Source organism: Anomaloglossus baeobatrachus, chromosome 4, assembly GCF_048569485.1.
Source record: "Anomaloglossus baeobatrachus isolate aAnoBae1 chromosome 4, aAnoBae1.hap1, whole genome shotgun sequence".
Taxonomy (NCBI): domain Eukaryota; kingdom Metazoa; phylum Chordata; class Amphibia; order Anura; family Aromobatidae; genus Anomaloglossus; species Anomaloglossus baeobatrachus.
In genome coordinates this window covers 411,082,492-411,100,042 of record NC_134356.1, presented here as the reverse complement: position 1 = coordinate 411,100,042, position 17,551 = coordinate 411,082,492, and the positions used below count along the sequence as shown (strand labels likewise).

The 17,551-nt window shown below is 43.7% G+C and overlaps 1 protein-coding gene across 2 annotated transcripts in view; it reads left to right on the top strand.

Annotated features, from left to right (window-relative positions):
* PLXNA4 (plexin A4) overlaps positions 1–17,551 on the top strand; it is a 1,083,593-nt gene that overhangs the window by 203,833 nt on the left and 862,209 nt on the right. The gene's annotated exons all lie outside the window — the stretch shown is intronic.

The window sequence follows — 17,551 nt, the reverse complement described above, 5'->3', positions numbered from 1 at the left end:
CGCTGAGTGTACATTATTTGCTTGTGAATTAAGAAACCATACTTTTGAGAGCAGCTTTAATACCCGACATCTGGAACGCAGCGTTATTTTTGGTAGAACAAAAGAATATGTGAGAAGATACACGGCATGACAACTGGTGTCCCTGGAAATATCTGAATTACCATGTTGTCTGGACTTCATCGTAAACTTGTGTGAGACGCTGCGTTGCTTGTCGGAAAAACACAAGCTTATATCTCATTATACAGAAGGAGAGGAAAAGAAAGATTAAAGGGGTATGCCCATCTCCAAGATCATATCCCGATATGTAGTGGGTGTAACAACCAGAATATTAGCAAATACCTCCAATTAGAAATGTAGTATATTTCTCCTGATTAGCTAGCAGGACATTGCAGCTTCGGTATACATGATTACGACCACTCATATAGTGACAATTTGTCGCTTGTGGTTGTAACCATGGACACCTAAGCTGCAATGCCCCGCACATGAGGTAAGTGACATGGTTAATCAGGAGAACTATACTACATTTCTAATTGGAGGTCTTTGCTAACATTATTATTGTTACACCTACTATATACTGGGATAGGATCTTGGAGATGGGAATACCCCTTAATTCTTTCTTTTCCACTCCTGCTGTATAATGAGATATAAGCTGGTGTTTTTCAGCAAAGCAACAGCAATAAGATCTTGGAAATGGGAAGGTTAAGATCAAGTATTTATAACTATAAATGAGTAGGTCTTGCATGAAGACAGATATGAAAGAAGATCCTCAAATTTCCAGGGACCACCATCACCATCCCGTGTATTGGTGTGATTATCTGTCCCGTAGCTTTAAAGTAGGACTGAGTAATAATCCTATACAGGGAGAAATGTATTCTACTATAAAAAATAAATATTGGAGATGTTTCCAAGCCACGCTGTCTCAGTGGATGATTTTTCACAGCTTTTCTTCTTCCTCAAAATCAATAACTCTTCGAAGAGTAAGCAGGCCAAAGTAACATTGAAGAGTCAGATCCATGGTAACAATGTCTTTCTTGTTGGACAGTCAGTTCAATGTTTTTCCGCATTTCCAACTTTCATGGTGATCCAATTTAGCTTTCTTGCGGTAATCAGGATGCTTCAGTTTTTAAACCAGGGAATCAAAGAGCGGATGATGTTCTCTGTGTGTATTCCCTGCAGGGTCACAGAGGCCCCTTAGCGGATCTTTAGGTATGCATTCCATAGCCGCCATTAATGGTGATAAACCCTTTAGCTGCCGGACTCCATACTGCATGATCTTTATGTACTCCATCATGATCCATTAAAGTGCAATTTCAGGTGGGACTGCGGGTGAACGCTCGACGTTGTATGTATTGTCAATGAGCAATTCTACAAAGTAAAAAATGAGCTTTGAAAATACAATATATTTTTTCTACCTGCAACGTTCCCGTTGAATGGAGTCTATATCTTCCCAATAGACTATCATTAGCATATTTGATTAAACTTCATACTTATCAGCAAGTTGGAATAGCACAAAGGCAAAGATAAAACGCCTGGGTCCCAGAGCTTGCTGTGTCTTCTTATCCGCTGATCTGTTTATCCTTGGCTTGCTGTTGACTTTCTCATCTGCATCTTCCTTGCATTTATTTCATTCTTTATCAGTTTTACTATTTTTCTAATGAGTTATATGCCACCTATGCATTGTCACAAATAGCTTTTTATATGATTTTCAGGATGTCACAAAGAGGCTATCGGTTAAAAATGACTCTCGATATCACCTCCAATAAAAATAAGGAAGCATTTGTAAAATAAAAAAAATCAAAAAAAATCTCCAAATATTAGAAACTAAGGGGTACTTTGTACGTTGCGACATCGCTAGCATCGGCTAGCAATACCGAGCGCGATAGTACCCGCCCCCTTTGCACATGCGATATCTTGTGATAGCTGCCGTAGCGAACATTATCGCTACAGCAGCTTCCCATGCACTTACTTGCCCTGCGACGTCGCTCTGGCCGGCGACCCGCCTCCTTCTTAAGGGGGCGGGTCATTTGGCGTCACAGCGATGTCACACGGCAGGTGGCCAATAGAAGCGGAGGGGCGGAGATGAGCGGGACGTAAACATCCCGCCCACCTCATTCCTTCCGCATTGCCAGTGGACGCAGGTAGGAGATGTTCCTCGCTCCTGCGGCTTCATACACAGCGATGTGTGCTGCCTGCTGGAACGAGGAACAGCATCGTATCTCCTATTGGTGCGACATTATGAAAATGACCGACACTACACAGATCACCGATTTTCGACGCTTTTGCGATCGTTTATCGGTGCATCTAGGCTTTACACGTTGCGATGTCATTACTGCTGCCAGATGTGCATCACTTTCGATTTGACCCCGACGATATCGCAGTAGTAATGTCGCAAAGTGCAAAGTACCCCTAATACTAGAATAACTTCTCCAACATCCAGATATTGTTTCTTGTCAGAAGGCTGTATAGAAATGTAGATATGTATATTACTGTTGTGTACCTTATGTACTTATGCACTGTAATTACTATGTAATATTAGGAAATTGTATAACAAGGCACGAGAGCACAAAAGTCAATAGCCTGCTATTTTAATGGGCTACAGAGTACAGAGCAAATGCCAGGTGTTTTATATAAAATCACTGTGAGGAAAGGGATAGTGTGCAATTGGAGTGACCTAGCCTTGTAGTTGATAATATGTGCCCCAATGTGAATAGATGGCTACTACATATCAGAAATTAAAGGGGTTTTCCAGGAATAGAAAAAAATATATATATAGTTAAAGGAATTGGGAATATAAATAAATTCTTAAGTACATTTAATAATAAATTCACGCTTGCTTTGTCTATGGAGGTAATCACTATACAATTAAAAGAATGCTGTCCTATTATAATGGCAGAAACCTGTCCTAGAATGTTAAATGGACAGATGGCTGTGAGCAAGGTCAATTAATATTCTAGTCTGATACTGGAGATACTGGGGTGCTGAGGGAAGAAGAGTTCACTCAAACTGCAGTCTACCCTGTCTTTTTGCTCTAATACGTGAGACACTGGGATAGGTAAGAAGAGGCTGACACTGCTGTGTACTCTGATCTAATACTGGAGATACCACTATTACTGAAGTATTAAAGAGGTGGTTCACCCATATTCATTATTGGCCACAACGATATTACGTTGAGAAACAAGGTTTCTCTCAAATACCTTGTGTTGCCAATAGAGCCTGTGAGTGGTGATATTGTGGACTGCTTTTCCCCATCGCCTGACCCCCGGGCTCTATTACCTCGGGGATCTAGTGATGTCACGTCAACTTCCTGCTCACCTGACATCACCGCGGCCGGCTCCGGTCTCCGCAAGTCACTTCGCTGTGGGTGGCATTTCCCCCACTCATCACAGCGCAGCACCACCCTGCTCCCTCCTTCGCTGCAGAACACGCAAGCAGGAGGGATGCTGGGCTGTGATGAGCAGTGAAATTCCGCCCACAGCCCAGTGACTCATGGATATTGGGGCCGGATGCGGTGATGTCAGCTGAACAGGAAGTTGACGTGATATCTCCGGATCCCCGAGGTCACGGAGCCCAGGCGTCAGGCGATGAGGAAGAGTGATCCGCAATAGCGCCTCTTGCAGGCAGCATTGGTAACACAAGGTATTTGAGAGAAACATTGTTTCTCAACATAATATCATTGTGGCCAATAATGAATATGGGTGAACTACTTCTTTAGAAGGCTCCTCACACAACTGTCCACGATACCATGGGTGATGAGGTAAAAAAGGCTCCTCACATTAATGTCCTCCCTGTGAATAATCTAATACTGGCAATACCAGGCTGCTAACACTGTTATCCATCCTATTTTTCTGCTTTAATACTTGAGATACTGGAATTCTGAGTTAAGAAGAGGCTGCTGGCACTGCTGTCCACCCAGTCATTCTGATCTAATACTGGAGTTACCAGTATTGTTAAAGTAATAAGAAGCTACTCCCACTGTTATCCAACCTTTCTAGTCTAATACCAGGGATGCTGAGGCAAGGCTGCTCACACTGCAGTCTACTCTTTCTTTCTGATCTAATACTGGAAGTACCACTATTGCTGAAGTACTAAGAGGCAGCTCACCCTTCTATCCACCCTGTCTGTCTGATCTAATACTATAGATACCATGGGTACTAAGGTAAGAAGAGGCTTGTCACACTACTGTCCACCCTATCTATCTGGTCTAATACTGGATTTACCAAGGGTGTTGAGGTAAGAAGAGGCTCCTCACACTACTGTCCACCCTGTTTATCTTTTGCAATACTGGATATACCAGGGATGCTGTGGTAAGAAGAGTCTGCTCAGATTGCTGTCCACCCTGTCTAATCTAATACTGGAGATACCAGGGTGCTGTGGTATGGTGAGTCTGCTCACACTGCAGTCCATGCTGTTTTTCTGAATGCTGAGGAGCTACTGTAACCTTGAGATTACCTACACCATACTGTAGTCTATCTCCAGGTCACGGCAGACTAACTTCCTACTGCATATGCTCACAGGCACCTGTCTAACATTCAAGGACAGCTTTCTGTCAATGTGAAAAGACAGCAGTCTTTTTAATATATTATAGTAATCACTTCAATAGTCATTGTGACTGTGATTTGCAAATTAAAATTATTTAGGACTTTATTTATACTGACATTTAATTAATTCATTATTTCTATTACCGGTGGCCGCTTGGAATAGAACAGAATGTAACACTAAGATTATATCAAGAGGGGATGCAATAATTCCTATTATTAGAGTAGAAGCCTCTTAATGGTTTGTGGTTGGAAAATGTTTCATTGGTGCTTGGTAAGGAGCATGAAGGCAGATTGAGGTGACAAATGGCAAGCTGCGGACTCACGTGCCGTACTATCTATCAGATTATCACAATGACGGGCTGGTGAAATTGTGAAGCTGTGGAAATATTGATCAGCAGATGCTGACGGACTCGTGACTGTTTATACTGCACTTAGTGGATTGTGTGTAGGACTCGGTATTTGACTTTGTCATGTAATACGATTTTCTTCATTTAAATACAAGTATTTGAGAGCTTAAGAAATGCAAATTGTCATGATCTCATTGATTTTCGTATGTCCTATTCACTTCTATGGAGATTGACTGCAATTCAATTGTCCTATTGATCATGGCAGGTGAAAATCCGCTACATTAATATTTAGAAATTGATTACCGGCCTTTGATGTGAAAAAAGTCATGCTTTTTTCCTTCAATATAAAATGATACCCTCAAAATGTACAGTAAGGCTACTTTCACACATACGGTTTGAGCAGTGCGGCTCAATCCGGCTGTGAAACCTATGCAACGGATGCGGCCAAAACACCGCATCCTTTGCATAAGTTTTTACATGCGGCCCGTCCAGTTTTTTCCAGTTGCGGCACGCTACTGAGCATGCGCAGTGGAAGAAACCGCATGCGGCAACCGGATGCATTTTTTTCCGCATCGCGCCGCATCCGGTGTCCATAGGCATGCATTGAAAAATGCGCCGCAGCGGCCGGATGCGGCGCAATGCGTTTTTTTTGCTGGACAAAAAAACGTTACAAGATACGTTGACTCCGGCCGCCGCTTTACTTAATTTTGCCGCATCCGGAAAAAAACGGATGCAACGCAAAGCCATCAGGCACAATCCGGTAACAATGCAAATCTATGGGGATAAAACGGATGCGGTACCGGATCCGTTTTACCCATTTTTTTCCGGATTGTGCCTGATGGAAAAAACCTGATGTGTGAAAGTAGCCTAATACATATTAGACAGTAAAGGAACAAGGAACAGCATAGAAATAATGAAAGCAAAGAGACATAACTTCTGGACATGGTTTAGTGTCACTCACAGTTACTAGCCAATATGGCCACTAAAAGTTTCATTGTGGTAGTAAATATGACTTTGTTTCTTCCCGTCCGAATAGCCCTGACAGCTGTCACTGTTTCTGCGACAGATAAGAAATAACATTTCAGGGTAAGGTAAAGTTTTGCCCTCGCTAAGGAGAAAAGGTTAAAAGTATTGTAAAATCACATTGAAGGAAGACAATGCGTCCTTTATGACTGAATGGCTCTTGGCAGATGTTCCTTTAGCACTTCGCTATCGCTACAATAGAAACTCATTGTTTTTAGGTTTTCACACATCAACTCTTGGGAGCAGCCAAAGCCGGCGAGTAGGAAAGTGTTACTTTGTAAAGCCAGAGCTGAGCTCCTGATCACAACTTTACCGCTATTCTAGAAGAAGAAAAGAAGGAATGGCCCAGCACCCCCATACAGCGCAAATCAGATTAGAGGGCCTAGTATAAAACAGGAGACCTTCTGCAGGGTGTGGGAACAGAGGGACCTATCACCCCATTAGATAGGGCTAATAGATCAGATGTCAGTTGTGCCGAGGAGCGTGCCATAGTGGAATTGCCCTAAAACGAATTAGATCCTAGACAGATGGTAAAACAGCTCGAATTCACATTATAGAGGCCTTAATCAGGAGTTTTGTTTATGACTTTGTGATTTTTAAGATGCACTTGTACCTTTATTCTAAATCATTTAACAAACAAGTTAGTATTTAAGTTAGTATTTATAGCTCAGCTTTTTGTTTTTGTTTCTGCATTAATTCATTATTATTCCCGAAGCTTTTAACATGAAAATTACAAAAAAAAACACTGAAGATGCAATTTTATATTTTTCTGCAAAACAACGTAAAGAAAGTTACATTTTCCCAGGTAAATTCACCGATGCTCTGGAATGTTTGTGAACGTCCCACACGTTACATTGCTCTTCTCCTTATATAATATACCCTCCTCTAAGCACTATGTATTTTTACACACACGTTACATTGCTCTTCTCCTTATATAATATACACATCATAGATATATAATTGCTACTAATATTTATTGAAGATAGAGGTCTTAAGCGGGGTTTACACGCTGCGACATCGCTAGCATCGGCTAGCGATATCGAGCGCGATAGCACCCGCCCCCGTCGTACGTGCGATATTGTGTGATCGCTGCCGTAGCGAACATTATCGCTACGGCAGCATCACATGCACATACCTGCTCTGCGACGTCGCTCTGGCCGGTGAACCGCCTCCTTTCTAAGGGGGCGGTTCGTGCGGTGTCACAGCGACGTCACACAGCAGCCGTCCAATAGAAGCGGAGGGGCGGAGTTGAGCGGGACGTAACATCCCGCCCACCTCCTTCCTTCCGCATTGCCGGTGGAGGCAGGTAAGGAGATGTTCGTCGCTCCTGCGGTGTCACACACAGCGATATGTGCTGCCGCAGGAACGAGGAACAATATCGCTAAAAAAAACGATTTTTTGATTCAGGACGACCTCTCCGCGGCAAACGATTTTGACCACTTTTGCGATCGTTTAAGGTCGCTCATAAGTGTCACACGCTGCGATATCATTAATGACGCCGGATGTGCATCACAAGCACCGTGACCCCGACGATAATTCATTAACGATATCGTAGCGTGACAAGCCCGCTTTATGCTATTTGTATGTTTTTGAGCTTCCTTCCATCCAATCTCTGAAATTGGAGCTCCTATTATGAGCGTCCACATTGATGAAGGAGGTTACCGCTCACTCATACAAGTCTGGCCTTTGTGACGTTGCTATCCAAGCAGTTGAACTTCATCTAATGAGAAATACATGCACTCTCCTGAGAGGTTACAGGAAAGGCCAACAGAAATCTCTCTTAAATTAATTTTTTGCACCTTTCAGATGAAATCTAATTAAATCTGTGACCTAGTCATTTCCAAATCTCTTTGTGTTTGCTGCTCTTGTCATATTGATGAGCAAAGCATGGATGTACCAGGGTAGGGATTAGTGCCGTGCTGGAGCCTCCAAACTACTCCAGACACACAATCAATGGCCTCAGTGCTCTGTACGTTGTCTGTCTGGTAGATCACACACCTTAGGAGACACTGGCAAGAAACAAAATCTCATCTGTGCCTGCAAAAGTCAATATCCAGCGTCTCTGAGGCAGCGTTATGCCAAGAAGGAAACTCTGCTTCACAAAGACATCTGAAGTTCTCCATATTTTGTTTTGATGGTACCTAGTAGAATTGGTTCTTTAGAAATCCTTTCCCACATCAGAAGTATTAACCCCATTAACTATCATTTCCGATCTATATTTCCCTGACATTTTTACTTCTCGTTCCTTCAGAATATAACGTATGCCTCCTCTTCATTCACTTGTCTTGTCTTTAGCTTCTTCCCTCTTGCCATTTTGTCAGCATAATATGCTTTCTGAAACATGTAATTCTTTGCTCAAACATGACATTGATTCGTGCTTTATGTTAAAGTGCAGTTTCCCTTGACAATAAATATTTGACGGAAGCAAAGAGACGCATCTGCAGAGGCTGGAATCGTAACGTAAATCGTCTTCTGCTGCGAGCAATGTACTCTGGGTAGCAGCATACGTAAAAAAAATGGTGGATGAGAAAATGAGTAAATAAGGAGCAATCGCTGTGAAACAACAGCTCTCCACACATGCAAGTAACGTTCAATAGCATTTTGTCAGCACGGCCTCGTGTCCCCCCCATCCATCGTGCGAGAAATGACAGCCCAAGCTTTCTCCGGCTCCTCATAAATTAGGTTAGGTGCTAGGAGATTCATGTCAACCAAAACCCTATCCAGTCACATCTGTGCTTGCTCCGGCAGCAATGGCTGGGAGAGATGGAGTAATAAAATCCATCATGGTTATGTTTTAACCTCCTGCCCCTGATTTATCTTACAATAGAGCTCACCAGAGCTTATAATAATCATATAAAATCTTCACTATGTAAAAGAAAAGAGTATTAAATAATGTTTCAAGTGGGGGATTTATTATTACACTTCAGAAAGAACAGAAGATTAAAGTAAACGGGATAAGAATTGGGACTGGATTCTTCCTATATACAGTAAACTGCAGTATATACTGTATATATACATATATATAATCACACGCGATCACCTCAGTAATGGAGCAGACCCAACATTGAGCTCCTAGTTCAGTTGGTTCAGTATTATCATTTGTCATCATTCGACCAGTCGATCCACTGATTATTTCATCCATCTACCTATGTATTAAAGATAAGAGAGTCTCTCGAAATTCGTTTCAGGCAGATTCGATTTGTTATATATATAGAATCGCTCTGGATTGAAAGTGCCCCATGTACCTTGAAAAGATGGTTTTTTTTCAGACCCCAAAATGTGACGCCCTGGCCTATCAGGTCGTCACAGGGTATTGTGCAATCTGCCCTTCAGCACAGTATCCAAGTCCTTGTTGGTTACGGATCCCTTTTCTTTGGTGTTGCTAAGATCAGAGCCAGTCAAAACCCTAGGAACACTTTGCACCACACCCACCAGACACACCATTGGGGGCCTGAAGGGAATAGGGCCGTCCATTTGGGGGGTTAGTTGGAGAAAGGGAAAAATGGAGAGAAGTGAAAAGGAGTAGGAGGTAGAGTGTGACTCTTTGATAGGGAGAGGTCACCGGTTCGGAGCAGGGCTGCTGAAGTCTACTAGGTGGCAGACGTTGGTCTGGGCCTGGTAGGAGCTGAAACCCTGGTCGCAGAGGATCGGATTGCCGAGGAGGGCAGCCGGCGGCCATGAGCTATCTCCGGGCAGGGGCCAGGGCACGACGGGGTAAGCGGATCCTAGGCCGGGAAGTAGCTTTAAGCGTCCTGGTAATTTACCCGACGGGGTGAAGTCTTCAAGATTCATCCCTCACCCGCTCCAAAATCGGGGTACTAGCGCACCGATGGGATAGGACTTTCCCCACAAACACAGTTCATCAAATCCCAAGCGTGAACCCTGAGAGCAAGCTCACTCCGTTAGCCATACGGGTGAGCGGGACCCGATTAGTTCCACACTATAGGGTACAAACAGTGAACAAGGTGCCACGGAGAAGGTTACAGGCTAATAAGCAACACCAAGGGCACGGATCCAAGCGTGCTCCCTCCTTGCTGCAGCGGTGCTCAGAATTCTGGTTTACAAGCTGTCGGTGTCAGTATTCTTGGACTGAGTGAGTACGCAGAAACCCTTTCCTTTCCCAACGGCACCCCTCCACTGCTGTCACCGGGTACCAGGGCACAACCCCCTACCCACTGAGGGGTTAAAGACCTTGCTGCCACACCACCGCCACCGGGCTCCCCAACAGCAGCGGTGGTACTTCACCTTACCAAGCACCGTGGGTGGCGGCACGAATTTCCTAATCCCCTGTACATAATCCCCCTTTTTAAATTTGAGTGTCTGCATGAACCCCCGGGTCCGGATACCCCTCGAACCACCGTGGTTCCGGATCTGAGCGGCTCGGCCGCTGACACGGGGGTGGTAAAAGAAGGAGAAGGAATTGGATTTATTATACTGGGCCCTCACCTGTCCAAGCACCGCTACCTTGACCATCGCAGCCTCGCAGTCTTTGGGTGCTGCCTGTGATTGACCTCAGGCAGTTAAATGGAAGGAGACACCAATCATTGATACCAATGGTGAGAATCATACCCCAATCCACCCCTCATATGATGCCAATCACTAGCCTCAGTGCTGGAAAACAGCATTGGAAGAATTGAAAACCGGTGGGTGTGGAGGATAGGATAGGACGTATGAGGGCCTAAGACAGGTGAATTTTAAGTATGTTATTGTTAATCCCTTCCCTGCCCGCAAAAAAGGACAAGATGACGTTACAGATCAATTCACTCATTTCCACTAACTATATATCAATTTATGAGTTAGCTATGTTTTACATTACCCTGGACTGTTCATTTGGATGGTGCTGTTTTATCAATGCATTTTCATTTTTCAGACTACGCTATTTTTATGGCTGTCATTGGCCTAAATAAAGTATGTTTTAGCTTCTGACAGATTTTTGGAAAGGAAACCTTTATTACATAAGTATTTTTGGCATAGTTCTAGACAGAAATATTAAAATTAATTATTTGAAATTTAATATTTTACTAATGTCTCTGATCACTGATAGGTTTATATATTTTTTCACACTACAGATTGAAGAAACAATTCATTGGACTATCTGCCTTTGACCTTCCTTACCTTCCGACATTTCGGATTCTTCTTTTGATTAGTCAGGCTGTTGAAATATTGTGTGTGTCATACCACAACAATGAAGGTGCTGTAGGAGGTGGACGTGCCCGTGTACTGGTTATGCTATGTATTCTATGTGTTATACCAATTGTGTTGTATATGTTAATATGTAATGCTGCTAGCTGGGTGCAGGTTCTGGATACAGTTGAGCAGGACTGTTGCCAACAGGCACCACCTAGTGGTTGCGCTGGGATAGCAGCAGAGTGGAAAAGATATGGTTAAAAGGGAAGTGACAGATGCGGGTAGGAGGCCATTCGGGAGGTCTTGAGACGGGACAGTAGGGTATACGGTTCAAGTGAAAGAAGACATGACCTCAGTGCTAGAGTAAGTCAGGGAACTCTGAAGTAACATCAAGAGGTCCGGAGCCTACGTCTCATCCCGGTGTGCTTAGAGAGCCGTCGGGGCCCAGCATTGAACGCAGGTATGAGGAAGTGGGGGACAGGAGACACATACCTCGGAGCTTGAGGATGAGATCCAAGATGGCGGAGAGACAGGTCGAGGAGCAGTACCCCACACTGAGTGAAAGAAAGGGAAAGAAGTTCATGTCTGTCATAACGGTGTGAAGAATAAAAATGATGATACTGGTTAGCCAATGGAACTCCAGTGTTGCATGTGTGACTGCCAGTGGGAGGATGGACACTGGCCTCAAGAAACCAGTAAGTGTCATGTACTCCATCCAAAGTCACATCTGCTCAAGGGGTCTCCTTATCGAAAGAGTGTGGCACATGAGCAACCTGGTGCTCCGCTCCTTCTGTGCCACCACGACAGCTAATCGAAAGAAGAGCCAGGAATGCTAGAAGTTAAGGGAATTTGAAGATCTCCTGTTCAGCGATCACAGATTACTGACCTGGCCAATGAACCAGAGTCCTGTGAATTAATTCTCCAATCTCTATTGAACACCGTTAATGTCTTAAGGACGCTTTACACGCTGCGATATCGGTACCGATATCGCTAGCGTGCGTTCCCGCCCCCATCGGTTGTGCGACACGGGCAAATTGCTGTCCGTGTCGCACAACATCGCCAAGACCTGTCACACATACTTACCTGCCTAGCAACGTCGCTGTGACTGGCGAACCGCCCCTCCTTTCTAAGGGGGCGGTTCGTTCAGCGTCACAGCGACATCACAGCAGCGTCACTGAACCGTCGCCCAATAGAAGCGGAGGGGCGGAGATGAGCGGGACGTAACATCCCACCCACCTCCTTCCTTCCGTATTGTGGCCGGGAGGCAGGTAAGGAGAGCTTCCTCGTTCCTGCGGTGTCACACGGAGCGATGTGTGCTGCCGCAGGAACGAGGAACAACTTTGTTACTGCTGCAGTAACGATATTTGAGACTGGACCCCCATGTCACCGATGAGCGATTTTGCACGTTTTTGCGACGATGCAAAATCGCTCATAGGTGTCACACACAATGGCATCGCTAATGCGGCCGGCTGTGCGTCACCAATTACGTGACCCCAACGACTTCGCATTAGCGATGTCGTAGCGTGTAAAGCCCGCTATAGTTTATGTAGCAATTGTATTAGAACTTAATAAAAAGATTACATGTATATACTGCAGCCTTTGTTCTATTGAATGCACTGAAGACATCGGTTGTTAGTACATAGATTTTGCCTGCTTATAGGCTGGATAAATATTGCTACATATTGATGGTTCCTAAAATAATTAAGATTTGTGTTAGATAATACATTTAAAACGCTTTATTATTTTCCCTTTCATTTATTGATGGCAAAATAACAATGTTTAACACTAAGCAGCATAGCTCTACACAATCTTCATGCTTGAATATTGGGTGTTATTATTCTTCTCTGCATAAAATATTCAAATAGTGTAGTGTGTAGAGGTCATCCAGTGTATGTGCTCCGTTATGATGTCAGGTGCCTGCCAGACTCACCATGAACAAACATCAGAGAAGTTCTTTATGACAGCATGAAATATACACTCCGCAACCTCCACACCAGGAGACACCCTGGGGAGCCGCACAGCTGAGTATGAATGGAGAGCAGCTCCTCACTGACAGCCTGGTAGCATGGCGGTGTTCTCCCAATCACGGGAAAACAGCAAGACAGGCATTGCAGTAAGCAACAAACAGTCTATGCATCTCAGCTTCTACTAAAGAAAATCGTGAGCATTTCAAAACCTTTGGTTTAGAAAACATCATTCTATCTATCTATCTATCTATCCCTCTATCTATCTATCTATCTATCTATCTATCTATCTATCTATCTGTTATCTATCTATCTATCTAGCCGTCTATCTTTCTATCTATCTTTCTATCTATTAGCTAACTATTGTTCCTATATTTTTGTAATAACAATTGTCTTAAAGGGAATCTGACAGTAGGCTTTTGCTATGTAATCTGAAGGCAGCAGAAGATAAGCACTGAAACACAGATTTCATGGATGTGTCACTTATCAGACTGTGTGCTGTTGTTAACTTTCAATAATTGCTTTATCACAGGAGATTTATCACCAGGAGATTGTCACTGTGTATCACAGGGCACCAGAGCAGATGACAGACACGCCCCCTCCTCTGATTGGCACCTTGCCGCACCAATCTGTAGAGAGCCTGGTGTGGGTGGGGTTAGCTTTCTCAGCTCTGTTGAATTGCTAAATCTAAAATCTCTGATTGTGTCACAGTTGCTGCACCCAGCACACTAATTGACACATCGCTGGAATCGGGGTCTCTTTTCCTACATTATGCTGCTGTCAGATGAGGTAGCAAAAACGTGGTGACAGATTCCCTTTAAGGCCCCCTTGACACGCACGTGTCTCCGGTACGTGCTAGGTCCGTGCCGGCATGTACCGGAGACACGGGCACACGTAAACCCATTAATATCAAATTACGTGTGCAGCCATTGGCCCGTACCTCCGTGTGGACCATACGTGTGCCCATGTGCTCCACACGGATGTATGTCAGTTTTTCTCTGGCAGCACGGATGTCACACGGCCCGCACCTGTACCACACAGATGCAGTGTGCATGTGGTACTGTGTGACACGCGCCGGAGAAACACACATGTCAGAGAAAAAAAAAACAAATCTTTACTCACCTTCTCTAGCCCTCCTGTCTCTGCCGCTGCTGTCACTTGCTGCCGACCGCCGCTCATTATGCTCATTTAATATTCACTTCACTGCGGCGGAGGGGCGGAGGCAGCAGCAGCGGGAAGTCGGCAGGGCTGGAGACCAAAGATCAGCACCATGGACAGCAACGCCAGGGACAGGTGAGCTGATAGTTCCCGTTCTTTGTGTGTTTTCACGGATAACACACGGAGAACACACGTAGTGCCATAAACACGGCACATGGAGGGGAAAACGCACCTTTGACACGTCCGTGAAATACATGCGTGATTTTCACGGACGTGTGAAGGGGGCCTAAGAGTTATTCCCTGTAGTTCCAAACCTTCATGGAGGCATACAAATATGTAACTCATTACCTTTTCTTTTGGCTCTACATATCTCAAGACAAATTGTGTAGTTTTTAAAAAATAGTTTTGATATACTCTGTACTGTGCATGTCTTCTTGTCATATGAATTGCAGCCTGTAAAAGGATTGTCTCAAAAATTTATTAGAATTCCTGTTGTACTAAATGGGAGTCCTTAAGGGGGTTGTCCATGACTGGACACCCCAGCTTAGTCAATTAAGGACCCAATTAATATAAAAGCAGTGGATATTTACATCCTGCAGCCTGCAGCTATGCTATTCCAACACTCTTTCGGAGAGTGACATGATTTCTTGTGTCATATGCAGCCAATGAGCGGCCGCCCGTCAACAGCAACCTTTACCATTTCATCAGAGCTGACGGCTGCTCTGGTGAAATATTGATGAGTTGCAGTCAAAGAGTGGCCACTCATTGGCTGCAGCTGGTTTTTGACCCATCACTTCACTTTTCGGGAACTGTGGCACCACAAGAGCTGTGTATCCAATAAACTAAGGTTGTCTGATCGTGGACCACCCCTTAAAGGGAACCTGTCATCAGATTTCACCTTTTAAAATGACCCACACCCCTATGTTTTTAGTGTAAGCCCCTTTCTAAGTGTACATTTAGTTGACCACTTTAGCCCAGGTACTTTACTTCTTTCCCTTACCAATTTCAAATCCCCATCTAGCCTCTAGCAATGTAGATAGTGCTGCGCCCTCACCTTGATGGATGTGAATGATGTCGCTTATATTATTTACATCTAGAATTTCACCATAAAAAAGCCATGATCAAGGCAGTGATTAAAGTAGCCTAAGCACGTGCACCAGGCCTTGGTGGAATGTGAACATCATGTGGCCATTTACGGTGCTTACATGCTGTTTTCTATAAAATAATGCTATTTGTATCATTATATTTTACCTAATAGAAATAGAAATAGCTATGGCATTTTACTATAATATACAATATGATAGATTGTAACCTGCATGAGATCAAGCAAAAGAATTATTTAGCAATTTTTACGTGCGACACAAGGAAGCATTTGATGTCAAGAAAGTTCATGCGTGAATATAACTCTCAGAATTTGTAATGTGCAGAGTAGAGTAGATGTTAAATGTTCGGCACATAGGGCTTTTGGGAATAACACGTTTTTTAAGGATGACTGTGCTAGATATTAGTGCCAAATCTCACATCTGCCACATTATCCCGGGCTCTATCAAACTTTGCCTTTGATTGGCGTAGATTTTTGCTGTACAAAGATTAACCCTGCCACTACTTCAATGCTATCATCCATAGGATATAAGCATTTGTGCTAAACTTGCCAAATGGGGTAATTAATTCGTAGTTAAAGTATGTTTGAGCCCGATCAAGGGCAAAATCTGGATGAGGTGTTCTTCCAATATGTGGTATGTCCTCCCACACTCCAGAAGCATACTCATAGCCAACTTCTCCATGTACGATGATTGTTGGTGACTGCTGGATCAAGTCCATAGAGCTGTACATCCTCTCTTTGAAATTGCCAGTGCTGCTAATGAATTAGGGAATAAATTCTAGTGGAATTGAATTCTAATCAAATTTTCCAAAAATTCCCATCCGACAAAACGTGGATTTTTTTGCAATTCACTCCGGGCATAGATTTAACAAAATGACAGCTACTGGATGCCATTTTTCTGAACCATAATGGGTCATCATTAGGATATATAAATAAAAATTATTGTTATACTAACCTCCCCATTCACCTCTTTGGCCCCACCGCCAACTATCTGGTCATTGCCACATCTCCTGATCCTCTGCCAGCTCGAGTTGGAATCTTTGGGCTTCTCCCACTGTGCCAGGCTTCTGGGTCTCATGGCACCTAGGAGAATTTAGCACAGACGTGGAAGAAGGTCACAGCGCCATTAATCTCCTGCGTGCACCGAATCCTCCTGGGTGAAATGACACCCGGAAGTCCAGCGCGGTGCGAGAAAACTGAAATTTCCAATGCGGGCTGCGGGGGATCAGAAGAGGTGGTGAAACTGGACTGGTGGTGGTGAATATCAAAGGGGCTTGAGAGATGGGCAGAGGGTGAGTATAATGATTTCTTTTAATATATTTTATATATTGCATTTATTATGCTCTGAGGTCTAATATGAGACATTAGATTCTCCATAAATCGAATTTCTCTCAGAATAAACACACAAACATGTGAATTAAAATTTTGCTGATTCGCTCTACTGCTATTTTTTTCTTCAAATACCTCTAGTAAATATTTCACTACTTTAGTTTTATATAGAAAAAACTCCACCATTTTATTTGATGTGTAAATGAGATTTTGTCAGTGCACCGAACTTTAACCCTTAACATTACCAAGCACGACAAAGCAATGAATGGACAAACATTCATCATCTGCTGTCACTATATAAGTATATCCACAAATGCAACCTTTTGCTTTAACCTTGTGCTAAGATATAATGCCATCCTGCCATAACGTTCCAGACTTCATGATTAATGGAGGCATCTGGTAATGCCAATCAATATTCTGTCATATCCTTTGATCATTGTGTGCCTATAGGCTGCACTTATGTGTGTAAACGTCTTACCACCAAAAATCCTATGAAGCAGCATATATCGAGGTGTATGTAGCAGTAGAGCTCTAATTGCAGTTTTGCATTTTTCCTAATGTCGGTAGAGAGGGTTAAGCTGATGGCAGCAATCCACTGTGTATAGGAATCCCTGCGCTGTGCTTGGCAGACAAGGTAGTGCTGGAGACAGTTCCCAGGTGTCATCACGCTGTGCCTCCTGTGTTAAGCTGTCACATGAGTGCAGGGCAGAGATGCTGCTAGATGTCACCTAGAATTCACATGCTTGTCACTTGACGTGATTCCCATCTTGAAAGAGAGTGTCAGTTGGATGCTGTTGAGGATTAGCGGTAAAGACTTATCTTTTGGAACCCCTGAGCAAAACGCAGTGTTGGTATGAGAACATACAGTGGCAGTAAGGTCACTTCCGCAAAGTGTTCTGGGATTGGTGACAGGGCATGTTATGTCTTTGATATCATTTTAGCCACTTAAAGCTGAGTTATTAT